Genomic DNA, 16517 nt, shown 5'->3' with positions numbered 1-16517 from the left:
GCCCTGGGCACCGTGGGATGTTTAGTTATTCTTTAAGTCGCTTTTAAAGGCTGGGTCATCCCAAAGATGCCAGTAGCCCCCTACTCCCTAAGAGTGACAATCAAATATGTCTCCAGACATTGACTGAGGTTCCCTGGGGGGAGAAGTCACCTCTGGTTGAGAACCACCGGCGTGGTGGGTAAAATGGATGACTAAAGGGCCCTACAACTGTATTTGAATGTGAGGCACTGTCATTACTTTTCATGTGATTGGTTCAGAACCAGCTCTGAAGGCATTCTCCAAAGAGAAGTGCCAAGGTTTTTTGAATAAAGCTCTGGCTTTGTTGGAATGAGTGTCACATCTCCCAACATAAATTCCTGGAAGGTAGGAGTCATGTTTACTTGCACTGTTCTAGTTATAAACTGGGCCTGGTTCATTTTAAGTTTGTCTTGTTCCCTACCAAGGTGTCTCCCTCACCCAAGGAGAAACTGAAGTAGAAAAAAAAAAAGAAAGTATGGTGCTCTTGGTCTCTGGTAATTCTGTTAGTAAAATTTGGGAGGGAAAAGTCAGGGAGAAGCTTTGTTTTGATGTCTGGCATTAATGATCACATTTGGGATTAGTATAGATTGTTACCTTGCTTCCTCCTAGGAGTTCCCTGGATGTCTCCTTCTTCCCAGATATAGATGCAATCTCCTATTGCTATGGAATCATAAAAGAGGTTTTGTTGGCTTACCTGACACTTGCACTAAGTTTGCATCCCCTCTCCCCACCCCCCAGCAAGTCTCCAGGCACAGGCATGAGCATTGAGAGCAACAGCAAAAGAAAAGCTTTCTTGAAAAGCATTTGCCCCTAATGGATTGCAGCTGTAACAGACGACGCCCTCAATTAAAACACCCCGGCTTTGGGCTCTGCCCAAATGAAGAGCCCACGTGCTGACCTTATGATCAGTCACCTTGGGGCCACGGAGGGTCGAGGGGCATCTGTTTGAAATTTCCTGCCACAACAGTGCCATTCGCAGAAATGGCCAGGAAGCAAACAAGGACGGTGTGGGCTTTCTTCATCAGATGGCTCCTCCAATTTTTCTTTTTTTTTTTTTAAATTTTTGGAGAGAGGCATACAGAAGAAGGTGAGAGCTTGGTGCTGAGCACTAAGCCTCTGTTAGGAAAGAAGACCCCAAACGGCATGTGCTGCTGGAGCTGGGCTGTCCCTGGAGGAGAGGCCCGTGTTCCCTCTGTGGGGACCAAAGGCAAGAGCAGAAACTCCACCTGCCAATGCAGGTCCTGCGACTTACTGAAGCCCCCAGAACTCGTGTGAGGAATAAATGGACAGAAAAGCAGCATTTGTATAAGTTCGATGCTGCTAGTAGAAAGGGCTGGGTATATATGTCTAGAGTAATAAACTTTTACTTTTTTTTAAACTTTTTAAAATTACCTTTGTTATAGGATAAGACCTTCAAAAGGTGGGGTTGCTAATGATGCCTGCCTGATAGGGTGCAGGATGCAATGATCTGTGGATGTGACCAGAGCTTGGTACCTAATAAATGGTGGATAAAGTGATAAAAACAGTGATCATCATCATCATCATCATCATCATCAATTTTTAAAGATTTTATTCATTTGTTTGACAGAGAGAGAGGGAACACAAGCAGGGGGGAGTGTGAGAGGGAGAAGCAGGTTCCTCATTGAGCAGGAAGTCCGATGCGGGGTTCGATCCCAGGACCCTGGGATCATGACCTAAGCCGATGGCAGACATTTAATGACTGAGCCATCCAGTCGCCCTGATCATCATTATTATTATTAATTGCGTGGGGGCTATTACATATCCCTGTACACACCCAAAGTGAAGGACAGAACCAAGGTAGAAATTGAGATGATTTAGGCTTTTAAGAGAATTGTAGCTTCAGTTACTTATTTTTAGACAAACTGTTAATTATCTGGATAATTCTCTCTGCCCTTGTATTAGCTCCTTGTGGCTGTGTGACAAAGGACCACAAACTGGGTGGCTTAAAACAACAGAAATTTATCCTCTCAGTTCCGGAGGCCAGAAGTAAAAAATCAAGGTGTCAGCAGGGCCAGGTTCCCTTGCATTTACCTCCAAAGCAAATCCTTTGCAACAACCTGTGTCCTTGAGGGCAGAGCAGAAGTGTGTTGGGAGATGATGAAGGCCAGGGCTAGCACGGTGATGCCGGGCAAGATACCCTGGCAACAGTATTACCTTGTACTTATTGAGACTTAAGAAATTCTTTCCCAAGGAAGGGAGGGGTTCACCGAGAGTCTCTGAGTGGGGATGACAGGCTTGGTCACAGATTGCATACAAGGGCTGAAGGCCGGAGAGTGGCTGATGATGACGGATTTCTTGCTTGAGAGGCCAGTGGTGTTACTGACAGATTTGAGGAAGCTGGGAAGGCAACCCATGCTGGGAAAGCAGCTGGTGAATTTGCTTTTAAAGACTGGAGTCCGGCCTCATTAAAGTATAGGAAGCTCCTCCCCCATCCAGACAGTGCCCAAGACTCGCCACCACCATAGCTATACTATTGTGCCACGTGTGTGTTTGGGGGAAGGGTGGGTAAGGTGTCAGACGTTGAAATCTCTAGGATTGTCAGTAGTCGGACAAGAAAAGCTTCTTGAAGCTCTGTTTTTGGTAGGTCTGCGGAGCAATTTCTACCGGCTATTTAAAATGATGTGTGCAGCTTTGAATGATTTATTATTTTCAAAGCTAGGAAAATATACAACTTCTTAGGCTTAGTCAATAATTAGTGAATAATAAACTCCGCCAAAGAACTTCTATAATTTTTCAAGTACCAAATGTTTTACTTCTTAGATATCTGTTTTTCTCCATCATTGACTGCTATTCAACCATTTAACTGGTTAATATGAGCACCCAAAGTAAATAAATGGAGACCTTTTAACCCAGAGACTTTGAGTGACAGCTTGAACTAAACCATCAGTCTTCCACCAAAAGAAAACACAAAAGCGACCCTTAACTAAGTGAAATGCGGGCATGTTTTGAAGGTCAGGTAATTTATTTTTTTGAGGGAGCGGAAGAGTAAAGAATTAAATTTTATTAATTACATGTATATTTTCAGTCCAATTTAGTTTTGCAATACTGAAGGACTGCAGAGAGTGACTCAAATTATTATAAATTACAGAAGAGGTCTAGACATGGTGAGCTTTCTAAATTAAAGTTGTTTTTCTCTACCTCCCAGGTCTTGGTGTTCTGTCCATAAAAATGTTTTTCTCTATGATAGTTTTGCACAATTTCAGGACTTCATAAACACCTGAGAAAAAATACATAGTTTTTTTTTTTTTCTCTCCAGATAATTTGGCCTTCAAATGGAAACCCTGTCACATGAACTCCGGCTTTGCACAGTCCAGGAAAATAGGCTACTGAGATATCCTCTGCAAACTACAAACACGCTCTTGCATGTGCACGATGACACACATATGTGCACTCACGGGACACCTGGGAAAGAAAATGGCTGGCATGAAGGCTGAGCAGTAGAAGCGGAATAAAAGCCCCAGACATACTGAAGAAAGCTCCCAGAGGCAGGCTGCCTCATCAGTAAAACACTTGTCATTTCCTCACTGCAATACTGAATTGCTCCACTGTTCTTACGAGATTGCATATTCATAGAATAGACTCTTCCGTTGGAAATATTGCTGCTCCATCCATGCAGGTTTTCATTCTGCCTTCTCATTCGTCCTTTCCCAAAACGAGTCATTGGAGGTGTGGGCTGTGATTCCACGTTTGGCTGTGTTGAGGCATCAGCCATGAAGAGATGTGAAAGGTGCTTTGTCCGGAAAGGAGATGCATTTCCGGCGGGAAAGAGGAAGGAAGGATTAAAAGCAGGAGGCGTGCCTGGTTTGCCAGTCCGCTCCCTGGTGTTTCCTCAGAAGGCAATATCACTCAGAAGAGCCCAATTAATGGGCATGCCCACTGGGCGATTGCTGAGTGTTAAGACATCACTGAAACTTTGGCAAGAGTGTGCCCGTTAATTCAGATTATTACATGTAGCCAGAGAAGAAGACAGAGCCTCCCAATGGAACTGTGAAAATAAAACGCCTCCTCTTGCCCACGAAATAAATGCTGGACAGAAAGGATATCAGTCAGAAGTAACTCCAGATTGTTGCCCACGTGTCTGGATGCCACTCGGCCGGTCCACTCACTTTTCTGACCGCTGCCGGTGACAGGGCACGGTGGCAGCCCAGGGGCACCCAGGGCAGGAGCTGTGGCCTGTAGGCACTTCTCAGTTGTGTCCAAAAGGCATGTTTGGCTGTAGTGCCCACCTTCCGGAAGTGTCATTCTAGTCTATTTTACATTATCTAGCATCATTAAATAGCAATGACTATTACCATGCTTTTCTCTAAATCTGTGTCTTTGTTTCTGCCTAGAATAACTGATGGTGATTTCCTGCCTTTCGAAATCCTGGTTCTGTGTTCATGCTCCTGGTCTCACTCCTGGCTTCTCTCTCACCTGCCTATGAACCCCATCCTTCCCTCCTCCAGTCTGACCCCCTCCTCCAGACCCCCTCCCGCCACCTGCTGTCCCCATCTCCACACATGCCCCACTGTGGGTAGGATGGGTTCACATATGGGACAGAGCTTCGCTGGTGGCCTCTGGGCAGGATTCCATTTTAAAAGAGTTCCCTCCAAACCTTGATAAGAATCTGCAAGAGTAAGAGTGTGAGTTTTAAATAATTGTCTGTATGGCTAAAACTCTATGGGATTTTATATAAACTATGAACAAATATTTCCACTGGGAAACTTAAAAAAGAAATAGTCCCCGATTGGCCAGTCAGGAGGAAAAAAAATGCATTCTATTGTGTTTAGAGAACCCTAGTAAATTACAGCAGATCTGACCTGCTCTGGAAAATCTGAAAGGGCCTGCTGGCCTCTGAGTTAGGTGGGTCTCCCTGTCCCAGGACCTCCACCTCTCTCAGCATCTAATTAGGCTTCAAGGCAAGCATCACCCCCAGGTCACAGAGCAGTTTAAAGATGCAAATGGTCAGAAATCTTCCAAAAGTTTGCTTCTAAGAGGCTTACAAGGTAAACCCCGGTCTGTGCTTAGACATATTCCTAGAAAGAAAGGGGTTTTATTGGTATATTTTCAGAGGGTAACAGACCTATGAATGGAAAGGAATGAACCATTATCGAGCTCACTTTTATACGTATTTATTTTGTTTGATCTTTATCAAAAGCCAACATGTGGACATGTGTTAGGGAGTCTCAGGGACATCCTTGACTTCAAGGATGACTGGCAAATGTAGCCTCCCTGAGTACCCAGGAAGAAGAGCGTCTGGGATATTTGATGAAAAAACTAGTGATCACTGTTACAGGTGCTAAATGGTAGACTTTATTATTCCTGTTTTACGGGTAAGGAAGTTAAGTTATCCAAGGTAACTCAGCTAAGTGAGTGAATGAGGAAGGATTTGGGGGTGAGGTACAGCATATCCTGGTATCCTGACACCTTCCCAAATTCCTGGCTAAAGCCTTGCAGTAATTCTAGTTGCAGTAATTCCCATCCATGGGACATTATACCTTCCTTTCACTTCATAATGGCATTGAGGTGTCTATGTCGTTATCCCTCAAGCATCAGGCAAGGGAACTGTGGGTCAAGGTTGTTCTGTAACATATCCAACTAGAACCAAGTAGGACTGTGATGCAGATCCCTTCCTTTTAGACCCCATTCCCTAACTTTGGCTGTCTTCCTATAATGCTTTCTACCCAGAGAATCAGCTCTGGATTCGTAATGGCAGCTGGATACAAGCTGGGGGAGGGCTGGGTCAACTAGGTTAGGTGTCAACTTTCCTTGAGTACATCTTGCCCTTTGTTAAGTACAGCTTTGTTCCACTCCTGCTGTTTTAAAGCTCAGTTTTCCCATCTATTCATACGGCTTTGACTGGAAGCCTAAATGGCAAAGTAGGCCTCTCTGTCGAATAATATTTACAGTGCTACTGTCTCCCATATATTCACAGACATTATTCTGCAAGAAAAGAGGGGTTGGGAATTATCATCTTAAACAAATGTTTATTGACCACCTACTTACAGAGGAACTCAGGACCGTGAGGTATGCCATAGGGTCTCTTGTCCTCCCTGGCTCACAGAGGGGCTGAGGAGACAGAACATGGCTATGTCAAAAGATAAAGGACTACGTGGGGTGGAGTTTGCTGGGGGCCACAGGACCAGCGCCAGTGCTGGCTGAGAGATGGGTTTTGAGCAGTCCCTAATGTGCCTGCCTCAGTCCTAGGTGATTTTACAGGTTATCACATTAATCCTACAGGAAGTCAATGGTGGGAATAATTACTGGGGACAGGGATGGACAGAATATCTTCAGAGAGGAGGTAGAGCTTGAGCAGGGTTGAATTATGTGGTGATTTTTTTTTTTTTTTTTTTTTTACCAGTAATGAAAGCTGGCTGAGCTGAAACCCAAAGCAGAGTTTCTCACTGGCTGGCTGCTCTAGGTCGTAATAGCTTCAGTGCCCACCAGAATGGAATTTTTCTGAGCCTGTGAAGTTGTGTGAGGTGCGCCTGGCAGGTAAGCCTTCGTTCATTGTCTTCTACCTGTTGCTTAACTGAACACACTTTTCTTCTCTTGGTTAGTTCCTCCAAGCCTCCCAAAGTTCTAGAAGCAACTGAACGAGCAGTCCCCTGGGTAGAAATTAGGCGGGGTTGGTAGGGGAGAGATCTTTTAAGTCCTTTTCCACGTGGGTGGTGAGATTAGGCATGGAGATAGTGGGGTCTATCTGAAATACAGAGGGAGGGAATGATTCTAGGAAAGTGGTCCTTGTATTTCCAAGTCCCTTTTCTGATGTCATTTCTTTTTTTTTTTTTTTTAGTATTTTATTTATTTATTTGACAGACAGAGATCACAAGTAGGCAGAGAGGCAGGCAGAGAGAGAGGAGGAAGCAGGCTCCCCGCTGAGCAGAGAGCCAGATGCGGGGCTCCATCCCAGGACCCTGGGATCATGACCTGAGCCGAAAGCAGAGGCTTTAACCCACTGAGCCACCCAGGCGCCCCTCTGATGTCATTTCTGCTGCTTATACAGAATTCATTTGGGGCTCATGCAGGGGAATCCCAGATTAATGGTCTTTTCCAGGAGTTAGGAAATAGTAGGAAACATAGCTAACATTTACATATATAACATTAACATATATAACATTTACTATCAACTTACACCCTTCCTACAGATTATTTGATTTAATTTTTACAATAATGTGGGTCCCTTTTACAGATGAGGACCCTGAGGTTTAGAGAGGTTAAATGAGTTACTTCAGATTACACAGGTAGTAAGAGATACACAGAAGGACTGGAACTCCCAACATTATTTTTAAACTTATTTTTAATTTAAGAGCTTTATTAAGATATAACTCATATACTTATAATTCACCCACTTGAAGTATGCAAGTCAGTGGTTTTTTTTTTTGTTTGTTTGTTTATTCAGATGTACAGATATCACTGCTATCAACTTTAGACCATTTTTATCTCTTGAAACAGAAGCCCGATACCAATTAACAGTCACTCTATTTCTCCCTAGCCCCTCTCTCCTGCTAGGCAACCAGCCTACTTTCTGTCTCTCTAGATTCGCCTCTTTCATATGAATGGACTCATACATTGTGTAGGCTTTTGTGACTGGCTTCTGTCACTCAGCAAATGTATTCCAGGTTTGTTCACATTGTTGCACGTATCAGGGCTTCATTCTTTTATATGGCTGAATAATGTTCCACTGTAGGGATGTATCGCATTTCATTTATGGATTTGTTGATGGACCCAAGGGTCAGTTCCACTTTTGGCTATTAGGAATAATACTGCTATGAGTCTTTACATCTTAGCATTTGTGTGGGTGCATGTGTTCATTTCTCTTGGGTGTACACCCTTCTCTTGGGTGTACAAGCGGAATTGCTAGATCATATGGTAACTATGGTTAACCTTGGAGGAACTGCTGGGCTATTCCCCAAAGCAAAGGCACCAATTTACATTTCTGCCGGTATGAAATCCTCCATGTTGACCACGAACAAGGTAATTTATTCCTTTGTCACTTATTTGCGCACAAAAAAATTCCATACAACTTAGTAAAGCTCTAATAAAACCAATTAGAAACCAGAGAATTTTCTTAATGAGAAGGCTTAAAGCTGAACTCGGGTTTGGAGGCTTTGTGCTTTTTGATTTGAAGACATCAATTGAGCCAAGTGATGAAGAGATAAATGAGGAGGACCGCCACATTTGTATTTCCCTCGATTCCCTGTGGCATTAGGGGGATTTTTCCTGCTTATTTCTAAGGCTGAGTAGTTTCTAGCAGTCCTCGCACAGGTGCTGCAACAGCCCAGGATTGTCTATTATTCTGAAAAGCCATTGACATTTGCTGAAAGACCGCACACAAAGAAGACATGCATAATGTCTATGCATATGTCATGCTGGTCTTGAAAAGTTAGGTACTCCGGCATCAAGTTCACTGCCACTTGATTGCAAGTGACACAGACCTCAAGGCCATTAAAAAAAAAAAAAAAGAAATAATAATAATAATAAAAAAAGAGAAACACAGAAAGTAATTTTTTTTTTTTCCTTTTGCAAGAGATTTTTGAAAGGGTCCTGAAAGGTGATTTTCAACAAGGTATACTTGAGTGAGTCCTGAGGCTTGCTGTCTGGGTATGGAAGAGCATTTCTTGAGTGCTTATTCTGAGTGCACTGGGCGGATATGAGAAGAACATAAGCCATGGTCTCTGCCCTCTGGGAATTTCTGTCCTGTGTTATTACAGAATGACTCAAGGCTAAGCTGTGACTGTAAATGCTACAGGGGTGGTGAGAAGGGACAGGTGGCGTGTGTTGGAGTGGCGGCTAAGAAAGCCGATGCAGGATGTGGGAACAGCTTTAAAATAAGCCAAGCCAGGACTTAAACAGGAAGGAATGACAGGACTATTCCAGGTGGGGGCAGCAGTGACCACGTGACAAAAGCCAGGGGGTATGTAGGGGCCAGGGAAAGATGGGTAGGCTGGAGAAGGTGTACGCGAAAGTTGGAGAAGGGGTTAGCCTCAATGCATCATGGCAAGAGCCCTGGACGGTGGATCTGGACCCGATTCTGCTTTCGATTTTGCTGCTAGCTAATTTTCGATGAAGGCTCTGTGCTTGAGCAACCTGGGGCTTCTGTTTCTTAATCTATAGACTATGGAAGTTGGACTGGTCCTGTTCTCAAAATTGGTTTCACATTACAATCTCCTGAATGTTTATTTAAAAATACAGATTTCTGGATCCCAGCCCTGGAGATCATATTTCCGTCGGTATGAGGTAGTGGTTCTCTTGGCTCCACATTAGAAACCCTCAGGGAACTTTTAAAACCAGTGATGTCTTGGTTTGCGCCCCCAGGGATTGTAATTCCACGGGTCCTGGGTGCAGCCAGACGTGTTCGGAGTGCGCCCAGGTGGTTTCAATGGGCAGCGATGTTGAGAACCATGATCTCTGGTTGATTCTGAAGTGCTGAAGGCTGGCTGGAGACTCCATTCCTCCTGGAATGGAAGAACTCTCTCCCCTTTCTGGCTCTGAAGGCTTTTGATTCCCTGAAAAGTATGCTGGGATCATGCAGCAGAGGGCCTTCACTGCTGGACTGAGGGATCTGTACTTTGTTTTACAAGTAGCAGGAGACATGTCAGATGTTTGAGCAGAGCAATCATTTATGACCTCTCCCCTGTGTACATTTCATTGCTTTGGAGCATGATCGCAACCTTTGGGGGAAGAAAGGAAAAGAGTAAACTGCCTCTTCAGTCATGCTTCTGGCTAGAGGTGATGGGTGCCAATTCTGTTGTGTGAGAGAGTCTTGTTCTCTGTGAGACACAGACACAGTCAAGAGAGATAAATGCCCAAGACATGGCCTGGGGGCGTGGGGCATGGAGTATGACCTTCACTAAAGTCATCATCCTTACTCAAAAAGATGCTACTGGGGGACCAAGACAGTGGTAGATAGGGTAGATTTTAAATTACATTTTATATTATATTCCCTTTTCAATTCTCCTTTTAATCCTCCGATGAACAAGAGGAGTCTCTGTTGACTAGTAGTTTGGCTCTGAGGGCTCTCTGATACTTGTGAAGGAGTATACTAATAAATGATATTCAGGAAGCACTGGTGGGATCCTTCCAGAACGTGGACTTGGAGGAGGAAGCCCTAATCTGTGCTCTTAATGCTAGCTGGTCTCCTCACGTCTCTAGCCTGTAACAGTCGAGGAGTCCACTAGATAATCTTAAAAATTCTTGTCAAGTTTGAAATTCTATGTTCCCATGACAATATTTCTAAAATACAGTCCCTTCCCTAGGAGACCGTTCATACCTGGTTACTCAACAATGGTCATGGTACCCACTTCCCCCCGCCCAACCCCCATCTTCCATTAGGTGTGGAAAGCTTGCGGGCAGCTCCCTGGAACCCTGGCAGGATTCACCAGCACCAGATTTCCTCAGATATTTTAAGGAATATTTTAAGGGATATTTTAAGGAATGTGGGCCCTGCAGGCTACAACATAAAAAACTTTCAAGGGGGAAAAACCAAACAAAATGTACAACTCGAAACAAAACAAAACTAACAAAAACCAAAACAAACCAAATTAACTTTGTAGTTAACAACTGAATATCCCCCCCAAAATATCCATTTTTTTGGGGTGTGGATGTGTTGTTTCTTTTCCTAAAAATGTTTTATTAGGGACAGATGATGAATTCTGTTTGAAATGTTTTTGCTGCCACTATATCTTTGCTTCGTTGGACCAACATGGAAAAATATCTCTTCAATCTCTCCCTTAACCATCTCCTCCCGGTCAAAAGCTAATGCCCACAGATATGGTTTGGTAGATCATTTGAGAGGAATTTTGTGGTTTTCTAAGTGTGCAGTTCTCAGCTCTCAACGTATATAAAAATCACCTTAATGTATCTAAAAATCAGAGCTGCAGGTCCTTGGGTCCCAGGCTCAGCAATCTGACTGAGAGGTTGTGGGAGGGGTCCAGGAGGCAAGGATCCCAGGTGACTGTGATGTTGATGGTCTGCAGAGATCCGTCCAGAAGTCCTGCACTAAGGGAAGGTATGTGATTCATGCATTAACTTCTCTGTTATTATATGTTCTCAAAATCTCTAGCCAGAGAAAGCCATCCTTAGTCTTGTGGTATATAAACCTAGACATGCTCCCTTTCTTTCCTCATTTTTACTCAGACTTCAAATGAATATCAAGGTCAACCTGATGGGATCAATATCCCAACAACAGAGGAAGGATAATGTAATGGTTTAAGGGTGTAAGTTCGGGCAGTTCAAAGCCTGCTTTCAAATCCTTATTTTCTAGCTTTGTGATCTTGGGCAGGTTGCTAATTCTCCGGTCTCAATTTCCCCATCATTAAAATGAGGATCACAACAGGGTTAATTGAGTTAAGCCCTTCCTACGAGGTAAGCATTCAATGAAGGTTAGGCTTTATTAGTATGGTTGTTATTTGGGAAGAAAAGAAAAGGTCAGGGGATGGGAGGTGTCATGAGAACGGAGATTGGACCCCAAGGGTTGCAGGTGGCCAGGGAGAAAGGCAGAGTTCCTTCTGAGAAGGGATGTGCACGTACAGCTTCTCATCTTTATCCCATGCGAACTTCTCTGGCTTCTTTAGTGCACTGAGAGGCAGCAAAAGTCAAGTGTAATGTGGGATAGGAGCAGGAGAGAGCTGCTGTGCTGTCTCCAGGATTCCCAAGGGTGGGTCTGAGTCTGGCATTCACACCACAAAGATCACTCCATGTCAAGTTTCTGGGCGTTAGGGGGTGCTCGGGGATATCATGCTGCTCACAGCTGAGTGTCCCATCTACAAACCTACCACGACTGTGTCCTGGGCTGTTCCTGACAGGACGTCCCCTGGGCAGTCTCTAGTGCTGGGGGGTGGCAGGGTAGCGGTGGGGGGTGGGTGGGGCGGGGGCTGGGGCTGGCTACTGCCTCCTAGAGATGGTTTAATGAGAAGGACTCAGCACACAAAGGGTAGTTGCTTCCAGAAAGCCAGTGGGGCTTTGTTAGCACATCACTCAGGGTTCTGACACACACCCTGATTTGTTTTGTCTGCGGGTGCCTACAGAAGTCTGCGCATAAATAATGCAGGCGTGGGGGTTGAGGAAACAATGCCCTTTATCCTTTTGCTCTGCGAAAGTACTGTAACTTAACTTGGGCAGAGAAGGCAAACCTTTATTTCCGGGAGGCTCAGGTGTGTCTGACTCTCAGGGAATGAATTAAGTTTGTTTGAGCTCTTAACCATGTTTTCTTTGAGTGGTAAAACCTGCTGACAAGGAAAATGGATAAATTTAAAGAGTAAAACGAAGGGGATTTCATATACAGAGGATGGAAAGTTCAAGGTGGCCAGTGTAGTTGCTGCTCCCTCTCTGGGCATTTGGTGATCCAGAGGAGGTAGGACACCAATTCTCCAAACTGGCCTCCCCTCCCTTTTCTCCAACTGTCATTTCCAGGAAAGAATGAGGTAGAAGGGAGCAAACACGAGGACAGAGCAAGGAGTTGCCTTTCTGGTATAAACTTTTGATGTTTAACACACTTTAGAATTTTTTTTTTTTTATCATGTTTGGAATTTCTTTTTTTTCTTTTCTTTTCTGTTTTAAAAGATTTTATTTATTTATCTGAAAGAGAGAGAGCAAGAGAGACCATGAACGGGGAGAGAGGGAGAACCAGGCTTCCTGACATGGGGCTCAATCCCAGGACCCCAAGATCATGACCTGAGCCCAAGGCAGACGCTTAACCAACTGAGCCACCGAGGCGCCCCACAATTTGGAATTTATAACCTCACCTTCCAATCTTGGAGTCCAAATAGTAGAAAAAGAATCTAACTACTGAAGTCAGGTGTTATTTTAAACACCAATAGTAATTGAATTTTACTGGAAGGCGCAGTGTTAAAACATACAGATAAACCAGAAAGTCACCACCTTCTGAAGTCCTGAACTACCCTTTCTCCCCCGCCCATCCTGGCATCTTGGCTGCTTTTTTTTCCAGCCACCAGGATACACTCTATTCCTGCCTTGTAGGCGCTCCAGCCCTGCCTCCTGCTGTCCGCCAATATGAATCCAATAAGGGGCCTCCCTCTGTGTCGCCAAACAAACCCCAGCTCCTGATGCGGAGGAAAGATGCAGAGACCTGACCCCAGCCAATAACAACAATGTTATAACATGTTCTAGATTTGCCTCTTAGGCGCGCGGCTTTGCTTTCCCCACCTGCCTTTAATTTTTCTCTTACCACAAGCCGATAGAGATATGCATCAAAGACTTATCAGATGAGCGCTCTCAATAGAACTGAAATGCTCAGTCCATCTAATTTGGCAAATTCTAAATAGCTACCTTCAACTAAGTTCAAAGAATATCATTGTTCCTATGTTCTTTCTTTAAAAAATACGGGAGGGGCGGGGGGGTGCAGCTCCTTTGGCTAACTGAATCAAGACAAGCCACTGAGAAAATGTAGCAAGGTATTTAAAAAATTGGAAAATACAGGAAAACTGGAAGTTAACAGAACGTTTTCAAACAGTAATTTAAGTTTTTGCAAAGATTTAGGGTTGGTCTGTATTCTGATGTCACCGAAATATCCCTGATTTAAACATAAGTACTTTAATAACTAGTTAGGGAAAGAAAAACTTTCTTTCCCAGGCAAGCAGCAATAGAAACCTTTCTGTTAAATTCCTTTGATTACAATAGTTCTTTTGTTAGCAGATTGTAACTTTGCCCCAGGGCCGTTGATAAGCTCCTATAATCAAGAGGACCTGTCCTTCTAGTGAAGTGTTCACCTTGAAGATGGATTGGAAAGAAAATAAATGCCTACTGCTTAAACTTTTTTATTTGTCTTTATGCATCTCTTTGCCTGAGAAGTCTGACAAAAATCAACATTAGTGTGGAAATAACGTAAAGCCAAAGCATACTGAATGGAAAAGATTATTCACACTTGTTGCTTGGGAACCCTTCTGAAATTAGAAAATAATTAGGTGTGTCCTTGCTGCTCAAAGCAGAAGTTGGGCAATTATCGGATTCATTTAAGTGGGTTATCAGGAAGAAAATACCCACTTTGGAGACCTACATGATTTAGCCTGACTTTCTAATGATCAAATGAATTAAGTACTGGATCACTAATTCATTTGGAAGAGGGTAGCTAACTGCCTTTGGGTCTCACCCAGGAGTTGTTTCATCAGAGAATGAGCCAATTATTTTGTAATTCTATTATGATTATTGTTTTATAATACTATTATTTTGAAACATTACAATTTTGTAATACTAAGGATTTTATAATGCTTTTTTTCCAGCTACAGAAATTCTAGGAGATGAAAGATGATTCCATTTCCTCCCATTTTAGTCGAAGGCATAGAGACTCAGGGTTACACACCTAGCTGGTCTGGATTAGAACCCAGAGGTATGAATTCCTGGGCTAGTGGACTGTCTGTCCCCTCCCATCGCCTTATTATTTGATGAGTAAAGACTTCGGCTGGGAAGAGCAAAGGAACTGAGATGCACGGTAACCTGGTCTTGCCGTGTTCTTCTCCCTGCCCTGGGCCCTCTTCTCTGTGTCCCTTCCAGTCCATTGGTCATAGTGATCAAGGAGAAAGAATGGAGAAGAAAGATGAGACACATAGAAACAGAGGGATTAAGAAAGATTTGGTTAGAGAGGGAGTCTGGGGAAATGGCTAAGTCAGATGGGGTGGGTTCCTCTCCACCCAAAATGGGAAGAAAAGGCCAACCCCCCTTCTCTCTTCCCTAGCCCATGCCAGCAGCGCTTGCTAAGCGTTTCTTCCACACTTCATCTCCATTTCCCCCTCCAGTGGATGAGTGTTTTCATTCCTGTTATGCCTGAGAAAGTTCCAAAAATACACAGAGAAAGTCTGGTTAAATGGTATTTAGAATTGGCCCCAGAACAGAAACTGCTTTGAAAAGGAGCTTGTTTTCAGTGTCTGTTTGTTTGCCAGGATCCAGCATCACTATGTAGGCTTGGGGTTTGAAATAAGTACTCGCATATCTATGTTTTATTCCAACCAGTCTCAAACATTTGACTTTTTTCATTGCCCAGGCCCATTTTCATGATAATACGGTGGTTAGAAATCCAAGACTTTTAACCAGGCAGACAGGAGTTGAATCCTGGCTGGACACCGTATGAAACTGTGGGCAAATTTGTTAATCACTATAGGCCCTGGTTTTCTCAACTGCAGTGGGAATCATATATATCTCCTGGAGTTAATAAGGAGTAAATGAGATAATGTTAATAAGAGGATTCCCACAGTACATGACATGGAGTCAAAGTTCATTATCACCATCATCATTATCACCACCATCATCACCATCCTCATCAAGTGAAAGCCATGCCCAAGGACCTGACATCTATCTGTTTACAAAATGTTAACCTAATCGAAGCTTTCATAGAATAATCTGGAATACACTTTCTATTCTGGTGAAGGTATAGCTATAAGTATTGGTGAAATTTAATTTCCCTTAGATGCATACGTTTGAAGGATTTGGGCAGAAAGAGAGTTTCTGTAGAGAGAATGGAACTTCCCAAGTGGTGTCATCAGGGATTTCTGGGGATGTTTCCTTTGCCATGCCTATGACAGGACCTGGAATTATACCATTTTTTGGTTCAAGTCCTGGTGCCTCCATTAACTAATTGTGGACCTTGTCAATCTTGGACTCCACTGAGAATGCTTTAGTGGGAACTGATTTATCAGGTTACTAGCCCATATGAGGGCTGGCTGAAGAGGTGGGAAGGGGAACATAATCAGAAATATTTAATACATATTGATGGTATTGGTGTTAATAATGGGCAGGCAAGGGATCCAAAGGTAGGAGAGGGGCAAAGCCTGGAGAATTTGCATAGCCGGGGTTCTTATAATTGCTCAGGATATGCAATTTTGCAAGAAAGCCAGAGCCAGGCAGATCTTCTTGTAGCTTTTGAAAGAGTGACAGATGAGACCCACATATAGCCTGGACTCTGTTTTGGGTGTGTAAGTCACCATGACACGGGACAAATTCTTTGACTTTTCTCGTGTGTAAATGGGGATGCTAACCACTTCCTTGCTCTCCCTGCATTGTGTTTCGTGAGATTCAAGATCATTGCATGAAAGCACTTTGTAAAGTTGACCTGAAATGGAAACATGTTCATAATTTTTTCATACCGGAGGAGATGACTGAATAATCAAGATCAGACGAGATCGGGTGTATTCAGGATGGTCTGACCATAGACAAATGACGGAGTAATCTTGATCTCACTTCTTCCTGCTACCCTTTCCAATACATCCTCTTTCATTCTGCTCGTTTTCACTCACTTGAGGATCAGGCCATGTGTTCCTTAGTGCCATATAACAAAAAATAAAAAAAGCCATTGAAATGATATATTTACAAGACTTAGCAGCATGCAAAGGAAAAATGGCTCCCTTTTTAGTTATATTAGACAAAAGGTAAACAAATGATCGAATTGAATTTGACATTTGTAGTCAGAAGAGGGCTTTACTTTTTCCCAATAACCTCAAAACCAAAGACTTGAAAAAATTATCTAATTTGCGGGCTGTAGGACAGAT

At 43.4% G+C, this 16517-nt stretch overlaps 1 long non-coding RNA gene across 1 annotated transcript in view; it reads left to right on the top strand.

Annotated features, from left to right (window-relative positions):
• The first annotated feature begins 3299 nt into the window (after positions 1 to 3299).
• LOC309843482 overlaps positions 3300 to 16517 on the top strand; it is a 42604-nt gene continuing 29386 nt past the window's right edge. Inside the window, exons 1-3 of the long non-coding RNA XR_014300154.1 lie at positions 3300 to 3655; positions 4371 to 4661; positions 6380 to 6513. This is a non-coding gene — a long non-coding RNA (uncharacterized lncRNA). The remainder of the gene's footprint in view (positions 3656 to 4370; positions 4662 to 6379; positions 6514 to 16517) is intronic.

This window comes from Mustela nivalis (assembly GCF_964662115.1).
Source record: "Mustela nivalis genome assembly, chromosome: 11".
In the NCBI taxonomy this organism is placed as follows: domain Eukaryota; kingdom Metazoa; phylum Chordata; class Mammalia; order Carnivora; family Mustelidae; genus Mustela; species Mustela nivalis.
This window is presented reverse-complemented; position numbering and strand designations above follow the sequence as displayed.